Source organism: Topomyia yanbarensis, chromosome 3, assembly GCF_030247195.1.
Source record: "Topomyia yanbarensis strain Yona2022 chromosome 3, ASM3024719v1, whole genome shotgun sequence".
NCBI lineage: Eukaryota > Metazoa > Arthropoda > Insecta > Diptera > Culicidae > Topomyia > Topomyia yanbarensis.
The window spans coordinates 417,915,453-417,941,272 of NC_080672.1; the positions used below are offsets into that span (position 1 = coordinate 417,915,453).

At 39.9% G+C, this 25,820-nt stretch overlaps 1 protein-coding gene across 3 annotated transcripts in view; it reads right to left on the reverse strand.

Moving 5' to 3' along the window:
- LOC131693271 (diuretic hormone receptor-like) overlaps positions 1 to 25,820 on the reverse strand; it is a 171,199-nt gene that overhangs the window by 5,639 nt on the left and 139,740 nt on the right. The window lies entirely within an intron of this gene.

Sequence of the window (25,820 nt, forward strand, 5' to 3'; positions counted from 1 at the left end):
AAAGACACGAGCTCTGATACTATTTTCTGAAAAATTAATTCTGCATAATTTTAAAACTTCAAAAATTACGGTTTCGGAATTATGCCGTTTGGACAGTATGATCGATTTTCACCAAACCATTTCAAGTAAGTCGTTCTACACTCGTTCAAAAGAAACTTCTTCGAATGCTGAATATCTATTATAACACATTGAAACCCCGATTTTATCAGCCAAATATGAACATATGTTTGATGGGCTCTACCAGACGAACAAGACTGAATTCGAGTAAATCCTTTCTTGAGCATGTTTTCCTTATCATGAAGATATGCGAAATATGCGAAAATAAAAAGTTCATCATAATCAGAAATAGTTATCAGACTACATCAAGGGACGAGAAGAATATTTTAACAGCTTCAGTTTATTATAAAGAAAAAAAATTGCCCAATTTAGTCAATGTCCCCATTTTGTCAGCCTAAAACACGCCATGAGACTGATAAAAATGGGTCTTTATTGTATGTATTATTCGCTGTGTTTCACATTAATAGGTACATTTCTTTTTTGGAGATTTTTTTATTGCATCGAACTACAACAATTTTTAGGTAGTTCTCAAGGGGTTATTTCATAGACTTCTTCCAAAATTTGGCGAACCTATTCCAATTCGTATACCAATGAATTGGTATACTTAAGGGTTTATACGTTGCAGATAGATAAAATACTGAAATTTTCAGTTTTTTTCCTACACAATATTACGAAAACTTATTAAACATTTTTTCCTAATAGGTTTGCGAAAATTATAAACTATTTGAAAAAATTCGATTTTTTTGGCTCAGTACAATATATAACCCCTTTAGGAAAATTCAGTTTTCCCACCACAATATAGATATTTTATTAACACACGGAAAACCGATTCATCACAATTTCATCTAAAAAATTGGTTGAGTTTTTGGTTTCGTCTAGTTAATATTTGGGCGAACTAAATTTTTGTCGAAAACAATAATCCAACGCTGTTGGTTTGATGCTGTCAGTTTCAGTCTGCACACGAACGTTTCAGCCTGCACAAAACTTTAAAAGCCTACCTGAGCTAAAGCTTGAAACGCTTGTCTCAGCTTGTAACGCTTGTTTTAGTCCAGACACAATTGCATATGCCGTTACACTACCTTTTCAGCCAAAACACAAACGACTGGAATTCAACTAATCTCATTGTTGAATTAAACTGCTTCATCGTAAAATAAAACATAGGATATTTCAAACGTTTTGTTTCACCGACCGATGGATGAAGGTATGGAATTAAATTGTTGAAATACTCCGTATGCCAGTAATTCACACGTAAATATAATATAGAGTTATGTTTCTCACAATGTTATCTTTTTATAAGCTGCACTCCTAAATGAGACGAAATAGCCAAAGGTATTTAAGGACTGTTGGTAATTGATTGATGATTTCAATTTTAGATTAACGGTATTTTTTTTTTCTATTTAGTAAGCCAGCACTACAAAAAAGCTTCATACTTATTCCACATCTAGTTTGGAATCTTAAAAGATGAAAAATAATTATCATATTGCATATTACATTTGTTAATAATTGAAATTTTACTATATAATCGACTAAATCCGAAATAGAATGACTTTGATAATTTTCGACAATACTTTCAACTTTCAGTATACATGTATTGAAAAAAAATGTCAATCAAAAGAAAAACTAGGTAAAATCAAAATGAAGTCATTTAAATTTCTGTTTTTTTTTTGTGTACTGTTCAGGTAGTTGCGTCCAGGCTAAAACAAGCTTTCCAAGCTGAGACAACTACCCTCGTGCATAACCGTTATGCCCAGCGTGTATGAACATAGTTGCTGTCACTACCTTGATGTATTTCAGTAAGGTGTGCATCTTGGCTACTTTACTGTCATTTCGTATGATGTGCGTCTTGAATCAAAATCAATAATAATTTTCAATAACTATTATTTGAGAATCTCGCAAAATGAAGAGCAAATTTAGTTACGTTTTTCATTTTTCTGTTGAAATCAACTAATTAGGAAAACAAGAATTTGTTTTGTTATTTTCTTCATCGAATGGTTTTCAGTGCAGAGCATTAGCAATAATTCGTTTGTATGTCTATTTTATGGGCCATTTTTTCGCTTTCCCATTGATTTGGTTTGAGATTTCTAGCACTGATGTTGTCCTATGCTGATTTGAGCGATTCTCTGAGTCCTGCCACTATCCCATGTAGTATGTGTTATCAAAAACATCGCGAAGCATCAAGTTCTAAATGTTCTCAAACGATATAATATCCGAAGAGTGATAAGAGTTATAAGAAATGTCTCATCACACTGTTAGGTGGATTAAACACGTTTTTATCTCTCGATTAGATGGTTATGGATGTATGTTTTATTATTTAAAATTTGATTTCGCCAATAATGAACTGATTTTTTTAGTATATAGAAGAATTCATAGGGTGGCTCGTTATTTACCGATAAGTTGAATAATATTGATATTCGATTGCTAGTCAGATTTTTTTTTTGTTTTTCAAACTGTAATTACCAATATTAATATTTTAGAATGTTGTATATGTTTAACACTCGGAATACCAAGGGGGTAAAAAGTTACGCGGACTACCAAGGGGGTCTAAAAAAATGGGAACGCTTACTTTGACCGGTCATATCTCAGCCGTTACATAATCGATTTTAAATCTGTCTTCACCAATAGAAAGATATGTCTTTTGTGAACACGTCAAATTAAAAAATAGAAGAATAGAGTTGTCTACCGTAAGTTACAGTAAAAAGAGTATAACAAAGTCAGTGAGAAAAAAATGGGAACGCTTCTTTGACTTGCCATATCTTAGCTGTTTGCTCACCAATTTTAATTCTTTCTTCACCATTGGATAGGTAAATCTTTTATAAAAACAGTGAACAAAGAATGATGGAAATCAAATTTGTATATCTGAAGTAATTGTAAAAACAGTAATTGAGAGTCAGTACAGACGAAATGAGTTTTTCTGTTCAAACAATCGTATCACGGCCGTTTGTCAACCAATTTCAATTTTCCTTACACCAATGCAATCCTTTGAGCTTCTAGACTTGTAATATCTGCAATAAATAGTATATTTTCAAAAATTACTATACTTTTTCGAGTTTTTAGGAGATAGGATTTTTACAATGTACGTAGCATACGGTTGATTGAAATTCTTTGCGACTTGTTAGATTTACGGTTTGAAAATTACCTGTTTACTCAATAGTTCTACATATTATACATGGATATTATTATATCAAAATGATTGCACGAACGTGGAGAAACACATTATTGTATGTAAGTTACTAAATAATAGAGTGTGTTAGGACGATTCAGTAAATACGAAGAAGTTCAGAATTTTAAAATATTCGCATTATAACTTTAAATTTGAAGCGATGACCTATACATTTTAATACACCGGTCGATTGTAATTGATGGCGGCTACAATTTCTGAAAAAACACATTTTTATATTTTCTCAAAAAATAGCCAAAAGTACGTAGAAGTACAGAAATTCCATTTAGTTGGCAAACAACGTCGAGTTCAAAGTGATGGCCTATACCTTTTTATATACCAATCGATTATAATTGATTTTGGTTACAATTTCTGGAAGAACGATTTTTATATTTTCTCAAAAATAGACAAAAGTACGTAGAACTACAGTAATTTCATTTAGTTGACAAATAACTTCAAGTATTCAAAGCTATCACCTATGCAATTTATACACCAATCGATTGTAATTGATTTTGGCTACAATTTCTGAAAGAACATATTTTCTAAAAAAAATAGCCAAAACTACGTATAAGCACAGAAATTTCATTTAGTGGGTAAATCACGTCGAATTTTAAGGGATGATTTATACTTTTTTATACACCAATCGATTGTAATTAATGGTGGCTACAATTTTTGAAAGAACACATTTTTATATTTTCTCAAAAAATAGACAAAATACGTAGAAGTACGGAAATTTGATTTAGTTGGCAAGTAAGGTCAAATTCAAAGTGATGACTACACTTTTATATATATACCAATCGATTGTAATTGATTTCGGCTACAATTGTTGCAAGATAAACTTTTTATATTTTCTTAAAAAAACGACAAAAATACGTAGAAGTACAGAAATTTCGTTTGATTGACAAATAACTGCAAATTAAAAGGGATGACCTACACTATTTATACACCAATCTATTGTAATTGATGGCGGCTACCATTTCTGATAGAACAATTGTTTATATTTTCTCAAAAATTAGCTAAAAATACGTAGAAGTACGGAAATTTGTAGTTATGTGCCAATCAGACGAAATTTCTGTACTTCTACGTATTTTTGTCGTTTTTTTGGGAAAATATGAAAAGTTTATCTTGCAACAATTGTAGCCGAAATCAATTACAATCGATTGGTATATATATATAAAAGTGTAGGCCATCACTTTGAATTTGACCTTATTTGCCAACTACATCAAATTTCCGTACTTCTATGTATTTTGTCTATTTTTTGAGAAAATATAAAAAATTGTAGCCGCCATCAATTACAATCGATTGGTGTATAAAAAAGTATAAATCATCCCTTAGAATTCGTCGTTATTTGCCCACTAAATGAAATTTCTGTACTTGTACGTATTTTTGGCTATTTTTTTTGAGAATATATAAAAAATTGTTCTTTAAGAAATTGTAGCCAAAATCAATTACAATCGATTGGTGTATAAATGGAATAGCTTTGAATACTTGAAGCTATTTGTCAACTAAATGAAATTACTGTTGTTCTACGTACTTTTGTCTATTTTTTGAGAAAATATAAAAATTGTTCTTTCAGAAATTGTAACCAAAATCATTTATAATCGATTGGTATATAAAAAGGTATAGGCCATTGCTTTGAATTCGATGTTTTTTGCCAACTAAATGAAATTTCTGTACTTCTACGTACTTTTGGCTATTTTTTGAGAAAATATAAAAATGTGTTTTTTCAGAAATTGTAGCCGCCATCAATTACAATCGACTGGTGTATTAAAATGTATAGGTCATCGCTTCAAATTTAAAGTCATATGACGAATATTTTAAAATTCTGAACTTCTTCGTATTTACTGAATCGTCCTAACGCACTCTATTATTTAGTAACTTACATACAATAATGTGTTTCTCCACGTTCGTGCAAACATTTTGATATAATAATATCCATGTATAATATGTAGAACTATTGAGTAAACAGGTAATTTTCAAACCGTAAAACTAACAAGTCGCAAAGAATTTCAATCAACCGTATGCCACGTACATTGTAAAAATCCTATCTCCTAAAAACTCGAAAAAGTATAGTAATTTTTGAAAATATACTATTTATTGCAGATATTACAAGTTAGAAGCTCTAAGGATTGCATTGGTGTAAGGAAAACTGGAATTGGTTGACAAACGGTCGTGATACGATTGTTTGAACAGAAAAACTCATTTCGTCTGTACTGACTCTCAATTACTCTTTTTACAATTACTTCAGATACACAAATTTGTTTTCTATCATTCTTTGTTCACTGTTTTTATAAAAGATTTACCTATCCAATGGTGAAGAAAGAATTAAAATTGGTAAGCAAACAGCTAAGATATGGCAAGTCAAAGAAGCGTTCCCATTTTTTTCTCACTGACTTTGTAATACTCTTTGTACTGTAACTTACGGTGGACATCTCTATTCTTCCATTTTTTTTAATTCGACGTGTTCACAAAAGACTACCTTTATATTGGTGAAGACAGATTTAAAATCGATTATGTAACAGCTGAGATATGACCGGTCAAAGTAAGCGTTCCCATTTTTTTTACCCCCTTGGTATTCCGAGTGTTAACAAGATAATACAAAACAAAAAGAATTATTTCGGATTTTAAAATTATATTATTTTAATATTACCTCAGATCTTCAAATTAAATAGCTTATGCTTAATTATTATTTAGAAATTAAATTACAACTTGAATTATATTAATTTATTGGACGCTGCTTTTTGAAACACAGGTCGGTAGGGAATATTCGATATACGGGGCAAACGGCTCACTCCACTTCGTACCAAAACGATGTTTCAAATACGGATATTTTGAGAAAGCCCAAGATTCAATTTACAAATAAGTTTGAAAACATGAACTGTTGCTCCTCTTTAAAATAAATGGTACCCTCACTATGGTATTTTCATTTATGCGAAATAAATATATTTTTACGGTGGGCAAACTCTTTGTATTTATAAAAACTTCCTTTAGGGAAAAATTCACAATTAATTTCAAATTTTGTCGTTAACTTGCTATTAAAATTACGAACAACATTCCATAATTGAAGATTGGTCTGTGAGTTGGTTCACGAGATATTATGCTCACTGGAAATGATATCAAAATATTGGCGTTCAAGCACAAAAGCTGCATTGTCAATGAAAAATTATGATTTTTTTACAAGCACATCAAAACGTGTACTATTTGATGCTCTAAAAATGTTAGAGCAAAAAATGTTGATAATTTGAGGCGAATGATAGCTGTAATAAGAAAGGCCTTATCACACTGTTAGGTAGATATAATCACTTTTTTAATGAGAAATTCGGATTCAGCAACCCAAAATTTACTAAAGAAATGTAGTTTTGTATCGATATTTGCATTGCATATATTTATGACCGCTTCTCTAAAGTAATGGAACCACTGTGCAAAGCTACTACTAATTTTCAACCAATCACTGTTGCAATCAGTGTTTCCCGTGTGTTGGAAAAAATCAATAATGCTTCTAATTTTAAAAAATGCTGATGAGCAAAATGTTGCGAACTATCGTGGCATAACTTAGCTATGCGATCCTAGTTGGAAAAATACTCTTTCGTGAGTCCAAAGCATACATATCGAAGGACCAACATGGCTTTTTTGCAGGCAGATCAACAACCACCAATCTAGCCTAATTTGTTCGTACTGCATTGAAAACATCAGAAATGGATCACAGGTAGACAACGTATACACTGATCTTAAAACTGATTTCGTTCGTGTAGACCACTCTCTGCTTCTGGCATAGATCGAGTGGTTGGGGGCCACTTCATATTTTACAAGGTGGCTTGAATCATATCTCGTAGATCGTTCTCTGTCTGTGAAATCAGGAAGTGAAGAAACATACAGTTTCATCAACTTATCGGGCCGCACCTCAAGGGAGCAATCTCGGACCATTGGTTTTTTTCTTTATTCTTCAATGACGTGTGCTACATTATACACCTAGAGTGCAAGCTTATTTACGCTGATGATCTCAAACTATTCTTCATTGTGCGGTCAATAGAGGACTGTATCGAACTTCAGCTATGTCTAGATGCTTTCTGTAACTGGAGTAATCGCAACTTGTGTATCTTTCACGCACAGAAAAACTCCAATTCATTGAGGCTACAACATCGCCGAGCAATCGTATCAGTCATCAGAGACCTTGGAGTACTCCTGGACTCGCAACTGATATTCAGAAACTATTACTCTTACGTTATTTCACAGACAAATAGAAATCTTGGCTTCGTAATAAGAATCACCAACAAGATTACTGATCCCTAGTGTTTGTGGGTACTGTATTTTTCACTTGTTTGGCCTGTCCTGCTACTTTATTAGATTTAGAATAATGTTTCTTCGTCCTGTGCAATTAACTCATAAATATTTCACGTTGTTTTTACTATCACGCGCAACTGAAGCACAATAAAGGTGTCTAGACGCAAATCTTTCACCAAGCCCATCACTCAATTAAGTATCGTGATAAATTGCTAAGCGCAACACATATGCTTATCATAAATTTTCCAACTTCTTCGAAGCGACCGAATCTGCTCGTCATAAAACCGAACGACCAAGCAATTGATCGTTAGAGTGATTAATGGTTCAGTAAAATTCTCTAATGCATTCCGCCCGCCATGGGAAGTGTATCCCGTCCCGACCCGAGTGAATGCGATAGGAAGAAGTAAGACCGTAGTAAATCGTTTGTCTGATGAACAGGACGAAACCTCGGAGAAACATGTGCCGGACAATTGCTTTCCATTGGGAACAGATTTCTTTTGCCCCATCCCGTAATGGCCTCCCATCGATCAGTGCGGGCTGCGATTGACAACGTGTTGAATTGAGCGCAATCCATTATATTGTGTGCAGCTCGGAAGTGGAAGATTAAATTGGAAAAACTTTTACCATCGGAGCCATAACTTACGTTACTGTCAAAAGAACAATAGAAATCACCTGCAGACAAGTTATCTTTCCACGCGATTTACCTACCAAAAAGACCTTCACACAATTCAACGCCTACTTACATCCAAGTTAACTTCGAACCAGAATGAAGAGTGATATTCACACAACTTCCGTAACACCTATAACCAACACAGCAAACCAGATCATCCGGTGGTAAATACTACTAAAACCACTTTCCACTCACATCAAATGCAGTTGTTTTGGTCGACAGAAAAGTGAACGGGAGATGCTTTCTCTCTCTGTCTCTCTCTCTCTGTTTCTCGCATGCAATTTAATTAAAAACAAACACCCATAAATCAAAAAACGACACTGGAGTGTTGCAAGTGTGGAAACTGTTCCACACCCACCAAACGCTCAAAATGAGTAGCTTTTCCACCTACATGTCAGTAGGAATGTGACCCATTTGCCCACAAGCCAGTAGTAAATGCAACCACCACCACCACCACCACCAGCAGCAGCTGGGATGGCACAATTCGAGACCGAACAGACGAACGGATTGTGATGCCGGGTGCGCAATTACCCCGTGGCTGGCAGAGAATGGCTTTAATACCCGATGCAGGAGTTTCCGTTTCACAAACCTATTAAATAAATCACTGCTCCGTTTTACGTGGGGATACGCGGCTTCTAGTTTCGAGTGACGAGAGTTTCCAGTTTGTCCAGAGTTGCAACGTTTAGATTGCTTCGCTGCACAGTGGGACGGAAAGGGACGATTTTGTCTTTATTCTGATTCGTTCGTGCTAATCTTTTTTTCGGGATGGAAACACTCGCCTTTTGTTCCTTTGAATTCGGGTTATTCCTCAGTTTTTATCTATAGCTACAATGCACAGTTCCCGGGAAAATCGTTATCGTGGAATTCGGGTATCGTGGAACCTCCATGAGGAAGACGACAGTCTTTTGGTATTGGTTACTAGTGCTGGTGTCGCCAAACACCCCGTAATGGTTTGTCACTAGCGATTTATTTTTTTATTATTGATTCATCAGAGATTTACTAAAATAGTACGACCTGATTACTTTTACAAATATAATTTTTTTTTAGATTTTCAGCACTTCAGAATACAAAAACAAATTGAGAACCTCTAACTACATTCGTTTCGTACTGACTGGACATTGCAAACTCAATTATTATATGGCTACTATTCCGCGTGCTGAGTATTATTCGTGTGATCTTTGTGAATCCGATTACGGAACTTCATATTATTGGATATGTAACTGCTCTGCAGTAATGCAATTGCGTATCCAAAGTTTTGGTTCTCTATACTTAGAAGAAACTGAGTACAGAGACCTGAAACTCAAGGATATGGATATGTCCACTGCACGCAATCTGTGGCCAAAGTAACGGGGGTTGAGTACCCCGAGTAGGGGAACATGGGGAGACTTGACCAGGTTTTCAGCTAAACCTGCATAAATCCCTAAAAAAGCCTCCAATCCCTCAAAAGTCATTGAGATATAATGTGCAAAGTTATTGTTACAAAAAAAAAGTTACAAAAGTTTTTTCTGTGATCGTTTTTTTGGTCAAGTCTCCCCACTGTGGGGAGATTTGACCAAGGCCTGAGGAGACCTGACCAAGAGAAATTTTGAAAAATTATAACAAAAAATAATGACATAAAATATACTGTAATTATATTTTTCTATATTGTCGAGATCCTTAAATAGCAGTAAAAAATATAAAAGGGTTGCATTAAATAAATTTCGATTTTTTTAATGCATTTCTTTTTAAGGATTAACTGTACTGCTTACATTTCTTATTCACTCGTTACGAAATCAGTCCTACTACTGCTAAAATATATAGATATATGTTTGAGGTGGTATTTTTATGGCGTGATTAACATTAACAATAGATAATAAAGCATAGTAAATATCAGGAATTTTGTATCTTTCTTCAGCTAATTGCCACTTGGTCAAGTCTCCTCAACATTAGTTATTGCGTACAATGTCGTGCAAATTTTAGTAATAACTATTTCAGTGTTCCAATTTATGTAAAATCATTTTACTGCTTCATAAGGAATAAGATGATATGTTAGTACTTTAATAGTAATTATTGGTCGAGTAGATATGTCCATACAAAGTTTGATAAAAAATTACACCATTTAACTCAAATTTATGAATTACGGAATATTTTCTATAAGGAAAGGTTTTTTTTCATTCCAAACTTTTAAAATTAACTTAGGGGATCGAAACAAGTATAAAAATATTTTTGAAAATTTTTTTGAGAACCTAATAGAACACGTCATAGCCAATAATAGAATTCTGCGCTTGGTCAAGCCTCCCCATCTTCCCCTACACTACATTACACTTACATGTAGTTTTCTTTTTAAAACTATCAATGTGAGAATTGCCCCTCACGAGAAATGGCTGTCTGGATGGATGGAGTGACAACTTGAAGAATAGGTAATTTGTTATACTCACGGTTCTTGATTGTAGGGCTGGAGTCTATTGTCGTGAAATGAGATTTACCCAATCTCATGCGCTTGGTAAATACTGCACCGTATTCCAAGCAGAAATTTTTGCGATTCTGTGTAGCGTACAATCGGCACTTCAGCAGAGAATTTGCGGTAAAAGAATCTTTTTTTGCTCTGACAGTCAGGTCACACTGGGGCAGATTCGAGGTCGCCATTAATAATCGTATATCGAGCTTAAATCGAGGAACTTAGCATTTCAAATGCTATCTACTTTCTATGGGTACTCGGTCATTCCGGTATTACTGGAAATGAATGGGCGTACAAATTGACTAGAGTTGGCGCTGTGACTAAGTTCGTTAATCCAGAACCAGTTCTACCTTTGTCGATAAGTTGGATAAAGCACAAGATTCGCTCTTGGGCTGCATCTGCAACAAAAACTTTCCTATCGGATGTGTCAAAGAATGCTGCATTTTTCCAACCACAATCGCAATACTCTAGTCAGGGCACGAACTGGGCATAGCAAACTCAATTATCACATGGCTACTATTCAGCGGGCTGAGTATTATTCGTGTGATCTTTGTGAATCCGATAACGGAACTTCATATCATCTGATATGTAACTGCTCTGTAGTAATGCAATTGCGTATCCGGATTTTGGTTTTTTCATACATTGATGAACCTATGTACAGACAAGGATATGCTATTGTTCCTAACTCAGTGTGGTAAAGAGATGTAGTTTTAGCCGTATTTGAATGATAATATCTTTCTGCATGTAGTCGGTCTGTTATCCCTTGGGGTTTCGATAGATTCGCTTATCGAGCATTGCCTTCCATTCCCTTGGGAGTGAAGAAGACTTCCGTATTGTTTAAGTTCTCTGTGTCGTTATTTTCCTTATCCCTAACATTACCACTTCCCCAATCCATCCCATCATAAAATGATGAAAAGACCAATCACTGGAAGGCACAAATCTCCGATTAATTAGAGGAACGTGCCATTTGAGCCACTGATTCCTGCGTTTCGACTTAATCTTATCAGAATCCGACACTAACTTAGTGATAGGACTAAGCTAGCGCTGGAATGACAGGACTGAATGTACTTCCAGGTGAGCAGCGTGCAGTCGTGATATTGTCATGGACAAAATGGGAAAAGGCCCTACTGATTTGGATTGAAGATAATGCGCAAAAACGATATCCTTTTTATATGGAACTAATACTTGAAAAGGTATTGCTGCTGTTTACTGCAGTAATACGAACCAGAGTCGGCGTACCACTTTTAGCCCGAGTGTGTAGTGAGATGAGCAGAGAGTGGAGGTCTATGTATTACTAATAATTTATCGCGTTATCGCAATAAAAACATATAAAATTACTCGCAATGTGTTTGTTCGAATGAAATCGTCATATCCGGTTAGATCGCGTATGTAAGTGAAACAAAAAATTCCCGGATAATAGCTGGTGGCTATAATGAAATACCCATCGTTAACGGGCTGTATGGTCGACGGCTTAGCGAAAATGTGTTTGTTGATTACTGATGCTATAAATGTCCCACAGCTAAGTACCATTGTATTCTTCCTGTTATTTTTTTATTCATTAATTTCTTGTTCCCTCCGATAAAACCTTCTTTTCGCGGCTGGTGAAGCCGTATGATAGTGTTGGCTAATGGGAAGGCATATCCGACGACTGATATTCCCTTAAGCTCAATGGAGGTCGATTGGAATATTTTCCCGGATGCCAAAAATAATGCCGCTAAATAAGTTTCCTCTTTGATACAAGCTATATCCATTTTAATATAATCGGCCCTTGGATGGCCTACTTCTGAACTAAAGATAGGACATATTCGTTTTTAGGAAGAAGTATGTTGTCTACGTACCCACCCGGGAAGTAGAGATTGACGGTGCAGTCTCCGCCATGGACCTTTGTTACAAAGATCTGCTGAAGTAAGGGGTTGGCTCCTTCATCAATCCTTTGCTTCAGTCAGTGAAAATTCTGGACTGTATCAATCGAGGAGACGTATAAGACAACAACTTATTTTCCATCAGCCTCATTGCAGGCTTTTCGCCGAATCTAATTACTCTTCCCAACTTTGGTCTTTTTAACTGGGTTCGTCTGGCTGCCCAAGTTTTTGCGTCGTGGGGCATGAACTGCCATCGCTGCAAACAATTGGACCACACAGTTACACATTGCAGAAACAAGGCACGCTATGGAAAATGTGAAGAGAATCATAAAAATGGTTCTTGTAATGGGAATATTGAAAAGCATTTAATTTTTCAACAACTCATGCCTATGAGAAGGCGAATGCGCCGTTGTATAAATAAACGTCCTTGGTGGTATGATGAGCTGCGCATTCTTCGAAATCGGTTAAGGAAGGATCGTAAACGATTTTTCCGGACAAGAGGTGTAGTTGATAAATCGTTTGTGCGAGATTTAGAGCGAAAATTTCAATCATTGAATGCATCTTGCTTTTGATCATACGTCTCACGACTTGAGAATAACATGAAGGACGAACCGAATAAATTTTGGGCTTATTTGTCGAACAAAACATTCACCCGTGGTTTTCCTGAAAACTGGAACTACCATGACAGGACCTCAACGACACCTGCGGAGTCAGCAAATTTATTCTCGTGTTTCTTTCAAAGTGTGCTAGGTAATAACACACCACATTTGTATGAATCGTACCTGAGTAGTCTGCCGACGCTCTCCTTGAACTTGCCTGTAACATCTTTCACCGAACGCGAAATGTACACCAATCTACGTGATGTTGACGGTTCAAAGGGACCAGGATCGAGCGGAATACATCCGTGCTTCGTCAAGGAATGCTCTTATTCATTAGCTGTACCGATATCCATGCTTCTCAATCGCTCTCTCCGTGAAAGTCTTTTTCCCGCTAAGTGGAAGGAAGCTTTAATAACACCAATTCATAAAGCCGGTAACGTCCACGACGTCATGAATCAGGGGAATTTCAATCCTGAGTTGCCTTCCAAAAGTTTTTGAAAGTATGCTGTAAGATATTCTCTACTCTGCAGTAAAACACATCATCACTACAGACCAGTATGGGTTGATTAGAAAGCGATCAACAACGACGAACCTTATAAGCTATGTGTCAACGCTGATTGATAAATGAGAAAAACGACAACAAATTGATGCAGTGTATGTAGATTTCTCAAAAGCCTTCGATCGTCTTCCTCATCAGCTCGCTGTTGAAAAGCTGAGACGAATCGAATTTCCGGACTGGTTGACCAATTGGATCTCCTCGTACCTTACAAACCGCAGTGCATCTGTAAGACTTGGAACTGTACTTTCAGACCCTTTCGACATCACATCGGGTGACGCGTCTCCTCACGATACCGCGAACGAAACACCGTTTTCGATGGTGGAGTTCTCACTTGCTCTCTTGTCATGCAACAATAACGCCCCAGGGTTAGACAGAATCAAATTCAACTTGCTGAAGAATCTGTCTGGCCCTGCAAAAAGGCGCTGGTTGAACTAATTTAACAAGTTTCTTGAGGGTAACATTGTCCCTCATGACTGGAGGCAAGTGAAGGTCATCGCCATCCAAAAACCAGGAAAACCAGCCTCCGACCACAACTCGTATCGACCGATTGCAATGCTGTCCTATATTCAGAAGTTGTTCTAGAAAATGATCTTGTTTCGCCTCGACAATTGGGTTGAAGCAAATGGCTTACTGTCAGATACACAATTTGGCTTTCGCAAAGGCAAATGGACGAACGATTGCCTTGCGTTGCTTTCTACAGAAATCCAAATGGCCTATGCTAACAAAGAGCAGATGGCATCAGTCTTCTTGGTTATTAAGGGGGCTTTTGACTCAGTTTCTATCAATATTCTATCAGAGAAGCTGCACGAGCATGGTCTTTCACCAATTTTAAATAACTTTTTGCTAAATCTGTTGTCTGAAAAGCACATGCACTTTTCGCATGGCGATTTAACAACATTGCGATTTAGCCACATGGGTCTTCCCCAGGGCTCATGTCTAAGTCCCCTGGGTCCACTGGCTTTGGTGTCTTCAACAATTCTATCACAGCTTCATTTAAGCTCAATGATCCTGCTTCAGTTTACGTCGCAGAGTTAGCTGCAATTCAGTACACCCTTGGGATCATCGACACTCTGCCCACAGGTCACTACTTCATCATTTCGGACAGCCTCAGCTCTATCGAGGCTCTTCGTGCGGTTAAGCCTAAAAAGCAATTTCCGTATTTTCTGGGGAAGATACGGAAGTCCTTGTGTACGTTATCTGAAAAATCTTATCAGATTACCTTTGTTTGGGTCCCCTCTCATTGCTCTATTCCGGGCAATGAAAAGGCCGACTCATTAGCAAAGGTGGGCGCAATAAATGGTGACATATACGAAAGACCAATCTGCTTCAACGAATTTTTTAGTATTTGTCGTCAACAGTTGGCAAACCTCGTGGAGCAATGGTGAACTTGGACAATGGCTACATTCCATTATCCCAAAGGTATCAACGAAGCCTTGGTTCAGGGGGATGGATGTGGGTCGGGATTTTATTCGTGTAATGTCTCGACTTATGTCCAACCACTACACCTTGGATGCGTATTTGCGGCGTATTGGGCTTGCGGAGAGTAGTCTGTGCGCTTGTGACGAGGGCTATCACGACATCGAGCACGTTGTCTGAGTATGCGCCGGGTATTTGGAAGCCAGCTCTCAGTTAAAGGACTCCCTTCGGGCCCGAGGTAGACCACCCAATGTCCCAGTTCGAGATATGCTGGCAAATCGAGATCTTCCCTATATGTCCCTTATTTATACTTTCATAAAAACGATAAATATCACAATTTAGTCCCTCTCTTTTATTTCTCGTTTTTAGAAATTTCCTCTTGCCTTGTGGAACCGATCAGCTCCAGAGTGCCAATATGTAACCGCTGTCGCCCTTACCACTACGCCTGCATAGAAGGAAATTGAAGCGAGAGCGACTCGAGGTCCGATGACTTTTGAAGGATTCCCCGCGGGTCCGAAGAATACCATCCGCCAATCCGGTACTCGACGACTTACTAGACTGAGGCGCAAATTTGTTTCGCTGATCCCCCCCCCCCCCCCCCCCTTTGAGCGAAAGTTGCAAGTTTTGCTCTTCTTTCCCTGTCACAATACGCCTTCTCTCCCCTGTCCTTGATACAACTGCTGCTACACTGATGTGGAAATAAGCCACCCTCTGAATATCTTGACCATGCATAAGTCTTCGTTAAAAAAATCAAATTTATATTCTGTATTCCTAGTTTTAAGATAGCTGTTGAGGGTGGGCGTAGCGTAGTTGGTAAATCGATTGCCTTGTACGCAGCGCATCTGGGTTAGAGTCCCGACCCCGCACATAGGGTTAGAAATTTTTCATAACAGATTTTTCTAACACGGAGAGGCCAATGACCTTAAGGTTAAAACCTCTATAATCGAAATAAAAAAAAGAAAAAGATAGCTGTAATTTTCACTCTTTATTGAAACTCTTGTCCTCCATCTTGTAAATAGAATTATATCCCTAGTTTTAAGATATCTGTGAAATTTCTCATAAATATTTGTTCCCCCTTTTGTGGACTAAACTATATTGTTAGTTTTAAGATAACTGTAAAATATTTCGTAGAATACTATTACTCCCCCTCTTGTATATCAAACTGAAACTGAGACGACACTAAGAAATTTTTACGACACGGTTCGCGGCGGAAGGTTTGTAAAACGATACCCAACACGTGGGAAAAATGAACTCGTTTCGGAGCAATGACGAGATATGAAGTGTTCTGTTCAATTGATTTAATTCGACTGCTCATTTGCACATTTGATAAGCGTGGCCGGCGGGTAGCAAAGCGATCACAATAGGGTATTGTTCTGTTGGATTGGATCCAGCTATGTATTTTTATATTTACGTAGGGTGGATCTAAGCCGTTAATAATAAGATTATGTATTGCATGTTTAGCTTTAGTAGAATTTAAGTTTACTTTGAAATTTAGAATTTTATTATAAGTTAAGTATTTAACATGCCGGCCACCTTGAAAAATAATTTCAATATAACATTGCATTAGATTTTAAACACAGTAGTTACATCCAACTATCGACCAGCTCCAGCTGGTTGAGTTTCCGACACTGCGGAAGGCACATCCCGGTTGTGCGTTGACGACGAATCTGGTTCGATGGTTGCTGGATCGACCTCGATGGGCAGATAGCAAAGCTTAGTAATTGGACGTGTTATGGGTTTGGCAACCCCAGGAACCTTCACAGTAGCAACTCGGACTAAGTCGTCATCGCCGAAGTGAACAGCAAGCACTCTTCCCATCGACCATTTTCCGACAGGGAGGTTGTCATCACGTACTAATACGATCGATCCTGTCAGCAAATTTTGATTCACCGTGGACCACTTGTAACGGAGCTGCAAGGTAGACAGGTACTCGTTGTGCCATCGCTTCCAGAAATGTTGAGTAAGGCGCTGCATTTTCTGCCAAAGATCGAGCCGATTTTCGGGGATGTGGTCTAAATCGGGTTCTGGGACTGCCAAAAGCGGACGCCCGACAATGAAGTGTCCAGGAGTAAGTGCTTCCACATCGTTCGGATCGGCAGACATTGGTGTAATTGGCCGTGAATTAAGGCAAGCCTCGATCTGCGCGAGAACTGTAGAGAAAGCTTCAAACGAGAGATGACTGTTCCCAACTACTCTGCGAAGATGATACTTGAAGGATTTGACGCAGGCTTCCCATAAACCACCGAACGTCGGAGCTTGTGGAGGTATGAAATGAAAGGTGATTGCATGGGTGCTGGCTTCGAGTAGTACAGCATCCCTGTGTTGCTGTGACAGAAACAACTGGCGAAGCTCTTTAAGTTCGCGTTGGGCAGCAGTGAAATTCGTCGCATTGTCACAGAAGATGGTGCTCGGTAACCCTTTGCGCGCGATGAAGCGACGGAGTGCCGCGATGAAGGCGGCCGATGTGAGGTCCGACACTAGCTCAAGATGCGCTGCCTTGACCGCTAAGCAGACGAACACCGCAACATATGCTTTTATAGGCGCTCCTTTACGAGTGACTGGTTTAAGATAGACTGGCCCTGCAAAGTCCACTCCAACGTACTGAAAGGGATATGCTCGGTTGACCCTCTCTGGTGGCAGCTGACCCATAAGCTGCTCGATGATCCTGGGCTTGGCCTTAGCGCAAGTAACGCAGCTATGAACGACACGGCGCACCAAGTTTCGACCACGCAAAGGCCAAAATTCGTGCTTCATAATTGCCAAAGTAAGTTGTGGTCCCCCGTGCATGGTTCGTCGGTGGATTGACTCGGCGACAAGTAACGTGAATGGATGCCTTTCGGGAAGCACCAACGGATGTTTTCTGTCGGAGTCAATTTCGGCGTGTTCTAATCGGCCACCGACTCGAATCAGGCCATTCTGGATGCTTGGATGAAGAAACCGCAGGCTAGAAGATTTAGGTACATGTTGGCCTGCGGAGAGAGCCACTATTTCCTTCGCAAAGAACTCACTTTGAATCGCCCGTACGAGTGACATAATGGTTTCACGCATTTCAAGGTTGGAGATCGGTCCGAAGTGAGAACCCTTACTTGTAGAACTATTGTTGGCGAACCGTCGACAGAGCGATCCGATCCGCAATAGTTGCGTGTAGGACGAATAGCGTTTCACGAGATCGCCATTGGCCATCGCAACATGAAAAACCTGCTTCCGAACTTCCAAAACTTCTTCGGAAAGCGAATGTCGCGCGGGAATTTGGATGGATTCTGGCCAAGGTTGATTGATGGTTGCTATCCAGGGAGGGCCGTTCCACCACAAGTAACTGTTGTAGAAGTCATTCACGTTCATTCCACGAGAGATTAAATCAGCGGGGTTGTCATAACTGGGAACGTGCTTCCAAAATGCGTTGGTGGTGAGACGTTGTATTTCCGCAACACGGTTCGCCACAAATGTTTGCCATGACGAGGGTGTTGAAGCAAGCCAGTGCAGCACAATCGACGAATCAGTCCAAAGAAACACCTTGCCTTGATAGTTGATAGTTTCTGCAACCAAGTGCACGAGATTGGCTAAAAGAAGAGCTGCGCAGAGTTCGAGGCGGGCGATGGACTTGACCTCCAACGGAGCTATTCGTGACTTTGCCGCGACAAGACGAACTGTGCAATAGCCGTCCTCGGCAATGGAGCGGATATAGACACAGGCTCCATATGCCTGTTCCGATGCGTCGCTAAATCCATGCATTTCGACTGCTTGAGGTTTCCGGAGTGAAAGAACATGACGAGGTATTCGTAGATCCTTTAATTGGGGAATCTGATTCTGCACTTCTTCCCAGGCTTGTCGATAAGTGCTGGGCAGCCTGGTGTCCCAGGACAATGTTGTCTTCCACAACGTCTGCATGAAAATCTTGGCCTTCACGACAATTGGACTAAGCAGGCCAAGCGGATCAAACAGACTCGACATCCGAGAAAGAACGGTGCGTTTCGTGTACGCTTCTACTGGCGGCCAATCAGGAATTTTATAGCTGAGAAAGTCAGTCGACGGTTCCCAAATCAGTCCGAGTGTCTTTATTGATAAATGGCTGTCAAACTCGAGTGAGGTTTTTGTTTCTCGGGGTGCTTCGGGAACGAGATCAATAATTTCCTGAGAATTTGACGAGAACTTACGAAGAGGAAACCCAGCAGAGTCGAGCATAGCGATAACTTGAACGCACACGTTTTTCAGAGTAATGAGGTCGTCCGATCCAGTGAGCAAATCGTCCATATAAAAGTCCTTGCGGACTACTGGAGCAGCAAGTGGGAAATTCACTTCTTCGTCTTCTGCAAGTTGCTGTAAAACACGGGTGGCGAGAAACGATGCGCTATTCGTCCCGTAGGTCACCGTTCGGAGCTGGAACATTTTCAGTGGCAAATCCTTGCTGTCTCGCCAGTATATTCTTTGCAGGGCTTGATCGTCCGGGTGTACCAAAATTTGACGGTACATTTTCGCGATATCTGCACTAACGACATAGGCATGCATCCGGAATCGCATAACGATCGATATCAGTGAATCTTGAATCGTCGGTCCCGCTAGAAGCACATCGTTGAGAGAAATTCCGGATTGAGATTTGCATGAGGCATCGAATACGGTTCGCAACTTGGTCGTAGAGCTATCCGGTCGTAACACAGCATGGTGCGGTAGGAAGTACTGCGGCGATTGTCCAATTTCCGCCAGAGGGACCTCCAGCATGTGTCCTAGCGAAATATATTCATGAATGAACTCATGATAAAGGTGTTTGAGCTCATTATTTGAATCGAGTTTGTGCTCCAGCGATAAGAAACGACGTTGAGCGTTGAGGCGGTTGTCCTGCAGCTGTGGCAGCAATTCCTCCTTCTTTGGTAACTTCACGACGTATCTGCCTTGGGAGTCGCGTGATACGTTTTTTCTGAAGTGTTGTTCGCAGTCGCGTTCCGATGGAGACCAGTTGTTTCCTGACGAGAACGATTCAAGCTCCCAAAACCTTTCTACCAAAGCTTCAAGATTATCAAGGCGGCTGAGGTGATATGAAACAAATGGTGTCTCATTGTTTATACCTTGGCATCTTCCAGACACTATCCATCCGAAGGCTGTTTTCTGTAGCACGGGTAGCTTCTCACCAAAATCGATTTTCCCGAACCGCAGACTATCAGCGAAACAATCATTACCAACGATCGCATCAACGACACCAGGAGTGTTGAAAGTGGGGTCCGCAAGCCGCACGTGGCACGGGAGCTCCCAGCTGGTGATGTCCACTGGACGAGACGGTAGCATCCTGGTTATAGACAGTAGAACGAGGAACGACATTTGCTTACGGTACGACGAACATCGAGACGATACGAAAGCTGCAACAGAACGCTCGACTCGAGTGATACTAGAACCAATCCCAGCCACCTCAGTGGGGCATACGACAGGCGCAAGCTTGAGCTTGTGGTATAAGGCTTCCGTCATGAAATTACACTGTGAACCGCAGTCGAGAAGAATGCGAGCCTGACTCGCTGTACCGTTGCAATCCTCGAAATTGACAATAGCTGTCCAGAGAAGCACTATCTCATTGGGTAGCTGTGATCGGGCCGTCAAAACCTCAGGTGGGCTCATTTTGGGTTTCGACAAAACGGCAGAACTTGCAAAATGAACGGAGGGTGTCGGACCTGATCGATGATTGCTGATCGGAACCGACAATTGTTGTGCCGACAAGGATGGGACAGGCGAGGTCTGGCTAGGAACGAACGGTGGATGAGACTGTGCCGACTGTGCTTGTTGTTGATTTGAAGCAAGAGCATTCGGTGATTGTTGTTGTGCCGAAGAGTTATCGAGTGGTGGTAAATGGAGGAGTGTATTATGCTTCCGATCGCATTTCCGACAATTGGACGACGGGCAGCTCTTACAACTGTGTGATGCTGTCTTCAAACAATTCAAACACAAGCGATGGGTTTTTTGCAAAATCAAGACGTTCATGCGGTGACATTTTTCTAAACTGCCCACAATTCCCGAGGAAGTGACCTTGACCACAGTTTGGGCATGTGCGCCCGGTGGGTTCTACCGCGAGATAAGCCGAGGTGTTTGGTTTCGGTTTCGATTCTGACGGTCGAGAGCAAACTAAGGCCGAGGGTTGAGGTGCAATGGACTGAAGAACTCTAGCATAGTCTTGAAGAAACTGTATCATATCGATGTAAAGACGCATTCCATCGTTCACTACTCCATCAATGCGCACTGGTTCTCTGGATGAATAATGTTCCCATTCACGCAAAGTACGATTGTCCAAACGCAGGCTCAACTGATACACAAGGATCGAACTCCAACGCTCTACTGGTTCACCGAGACGCTTCAAGATGGAAATGTTGCGCTCAAAACCATCAACCAGTGACAAAAGCGACTCGGAAGACTCACGACGCATCGCAGGCATATCAAACAAAGCCTTAAGGTGGCATTTAATAAGAAACCGTTTGTTATTATAACGCGTGATCAAGGTCTTCCAAGCGAGCGAGTAATTGTCGTTGGAAATCGCAATTGTATCAATCACACGTAAAGCTTCCCCCTTCAAACACCCTCTTAGGTAATGAAACTTTTGTATCGGGCTCAACTGTGCACAGGAGTGTACTGCAGCTTCAAAAGAATCATGGAAAGCCTGCCATTCCTCAAATTTACCGCTATATTCAGGCAGTTTTAGATCCGGGAATTTAATGTGACTAATTGAAACTGTCGATTCACACGTTTTTGTTGGATTTGACACAGCCTGCTTCTGCAAGTACATGGATAAGACGGACTTGTAAGCACAGTAACGTTCCTCGACATCATCCATTAGTTCGTCGTATGGCTTTGCAGAAGCAGCCGACGAAATCGATTGAACAATCAAAATGGCGTCCCGAAATTCCGCAAATATTTCTTCCAACCTAGCCAGCCTAACTGGAACCTGCCCCGAGTCTTTTTCCGACCTATAGGACTTAACAAATTCACCTATCTTTTTCATTGATCTTCGCGCATTTTCTACTCGCCTTTGGGCAAATGCAACCCTTTCGGGTACCTCTAACGGTTTTTTTTTCCTCGGTCGACATGCTTTCGTCGCAAAAGACTCGTTCAAATCTGCTTTCTTAACAATATGCAAAGGACCCACCTGAGTTTTGAGTGCGTTGAATAAAGACGGCCCCGATTGCTACAGGCGGGCGACAACGTTGAGAAAATCTGCAGCAAGCGTTGTTGTACAGGAACAGCCACAGGAACGGTACACAATATGAGCGGTGGCTTTCTGACCAGCTTTCTTGCACTGCACTGTTTCTTCAGCTTACAGCACTTTTTTGTCACGGTGCGGGCACCACCGTCGTTTGTTTCACCTTTCTGGTGTTCAAATTCACCTTTCCACTGTGAGATTACCTCACCGCCGTGCGGAATACAGTATTTACACCAACATTCACGTCCGCAAAGCCAGTTTAAATTTCGTCTTTTCACTCAGTGGATTGTTATCGGCGCTATTTTCAGCCACGTGGTTATACGACAATCACTTAGCACTGTGCTACTACGGTGAAAATCGCGTCGACGAACAATCCGGCTCGAAGGACCATGTTCGAGACGACACTAAGAAATTTTTACGACACGGTTCGCGGCGGAAGGTTTGTAAAACGATACCCAACACGTGGGAAAAATGAACTCGTTTCGGAGCAATGACGAGATATGAAGTGTTCTGTTCAATTGATTTAATTCGACTGCTCATTTGCACATTTGATAAGCGTGGCCGGCGGGTAGCAAAGCGATCACAATAGGGTATTGTTCTGTTGGATTGGATCCAGCTATGTATTTTTATATTTACGTAGGGTGGATCTAAGCCGTTAATAATAGGATTATGTATTGCATGTTTAGCTTTAGTAGAATTTAAGTTTACTTTGAAATTTAGAATTTTATTATAAGTTAAGTATTTAACACCCTTGTTTTAAAATTTTTCATAAAAAAATCTTTTGGCCCTCTCTTGTATATTAAATCTTATTTCTAGTCTTAAGATAGCTGTAAACTTTCTTTTCTTTCGTAAAAAAAATATTTCAACATTGTAAGCTCCTAGTTTTAAGATGTCCAAAATGTAAAAACAAAAGAATTTGGCACCGCCAAGCTAACGCATTTGTGCCTATCAAATAAAAGAAATGAATAAAAAAAAACCACGAAATGATTGTTGGGAGGCTATCTTGGATTTCAAAATGGCGTCAAAATCGTCCTCTGCCATCTACTCGTGAAACGATTCCAAAAATACCCATACTCATTGTGTATTGCGAATTTCACTAAATCGCAAACCGCCATCTTAGATTTCGATATTTATCGTGTACACGTTGAGGTAGTTCCGGAAATACAGAAAATTGATTGGGTATTAGAGAATTCTAGCAAACTGAAAGTTGTCATCTTGGTTTTCAAAATGGCGCCAGACGTAGATATTTGGCGTCTACTAGTTAATCCTGTTCCGAAAACACTCATATTGTTAAAATGCGGGCCAAAATTAATCTTCAAGATCTGCCTTTTCCAAAAATCTGATTTGCTGATTGCGAAAACCGTGTAAAAACCTGTTTTAATCCACCTAGCGGTGCAATTGTGCCTTTCTCATTTCTCTAAACTATGGCACGGAGGCTTTTTATGTTCAACATAATTGTGGAAATGTCCATTACATTCTTAGTACACTTTGCACTTATACACAATGGCATGCCAGCCACGAACTTGATGAGCTACGTGTCGACGGTGGAACAGTTGAAACAAAAAAATATCATACTCCATTAGCCTAATCAGCATTAGATCAATGTTATCTGCTTGCTAACTCATTTTGTCATGCGGGGATGGGTATGTGAGGAGGGTGAAAGTCCTATGAACGAACGACTCCCCAGCTTAAATTGGTATGCTTTGTAATATAGTGGTGGTTTAAAGATGATGGGGTTGAAAGGGAGGGGTATGAGGGCTGGAAGGGGTGGTGGTCTGAGGGGTGATTTAAAGAGATTTTTAAAGAAGGGGAGTGAACAGTAGAGGGGGGGGGGGTGTTACCCCTCTCCGTAAACCATCAACTATGCCCCTATTAAAATCCAGAAACCTTATGCGAGTCGAAAAAAATTAGGTTGACGTTTTTCAGAGTGATTGCATAACCTTTCTATATGAGAAAGGCAAACATGTGCCAAAATCCAAAAAAGTGAATCGTCGTCTATTTTTTTTTCGAGTTTGCATCAAATCTCGACGTTTCATGCACCTTGAACACATTTAGCATCAAAAATAAAAATTCTATTTTTAATTTTTCCTATAGTTTATATGAGAAATTTCTGTGTGGCCGCACTCTGAAACCCGTAATTCCGGAACCAGAATTCCGATCGATCCAAAATTCAATAGCAGCCGATGGGAAGGTTGCACCTTTCATTTGAGACTAAGTTTAGGCAAATCGGTCCAGCCATCTCTGAAAAAAATGAGTGACATTATTTGACACATACGCACATACATACACACACACATACACACACATACACACATACACACACATACACACACATACATACATACACACACCCATACAGACTTTTTCCGATCTCGACGAACTGAGTCGAATGGGATATGACACTCGGCCCTCCGGGCCGGGATTAGGTTGACGTTTTTCAGAGTGATTGCATAACCTTTCTATATGAGAAAGGCAAAACCTTAGTGTATTCCAATTCTGACTGACAATGGTCGACTCACATCAACTGGAAAACCCTATATTCATTATTCATATCACTTCACATCATCGCACGCAAAATGTCAATCAGAATTCCAGATATTCCTCAAAAATGTTTCATTGAAACGCAAATCCCACAGTGCACCGGCTCAAATGAATGGACATGTTAAAGAGCCTTCCTGACATGGAAACCATTACCCATATAACAGCAGCAACAATACTCATTCGTGACTATCGACAGTGCCGTTAAATTTCAGGACAGGATCCAATTCATATCCACTGCTACTCTAGGATCAGATCGACGTTCCGTTGCATCAACAGAGTAGCAGGTAACTACTATCAGTTCGACCTGATTTGATCCACACACACAACCGAGCGCCGAGTATCCGGTTAGCATACAAACGTGGCCCACCGATATTTAGAAGAGGAAATCCTGACCAAGCCATATGCCAGAAAATAGCAAAAGGCGTTGCATTAGCTCCTGGTACCGTATTGCACAATGTGCACTTTCAAATGCGACATAAATCAACACATATTCTCGACGTTCCCCGCCGATAGCAACTGCACGGGTGCTGCCGTGGTATTGTTGCTGTCATAACTCTTCGTGCCGAAGGATAAAGGGAAGAACACGCCGGAAACAGTTTTCGCTTCGTTAGTGCGGGTTTAAATTTATTTTGGAGATCTCCTAACGCCCCGTTCGGAAAAAAGCACACGTTAACGCGCTGCATTCATCTTGATCATAAATTCACACAACCGAAATAAATTTTCCGTACCAAACACCATCATGCGATGGTCGACGGCAAACTAAGTTACACACGTAGGCTGAAAGTACGTGATACAAACCACTGTAGCGATGAAATGGGTAACTCTCGGTTAGTTAGATTAGTAGTAGGCTATGGTTTGTGTTAAATTATTTACTGGACCGTGCAAGTCTAAATGTGGCAAAAATAAATGCCTCCCCTAGAATAGGAATGGATTTGATAATCAAATATTCAGACCGGATGTCCGTGTAGAGGGAGTAGTCCAAACGAGCGGCCTTTGTCCACTTGGGCACGAATGCGCCCTGGGTGTTTGTTCCGGAAACAGAAGTGCTTATAAGCATATGCAATGCTCAA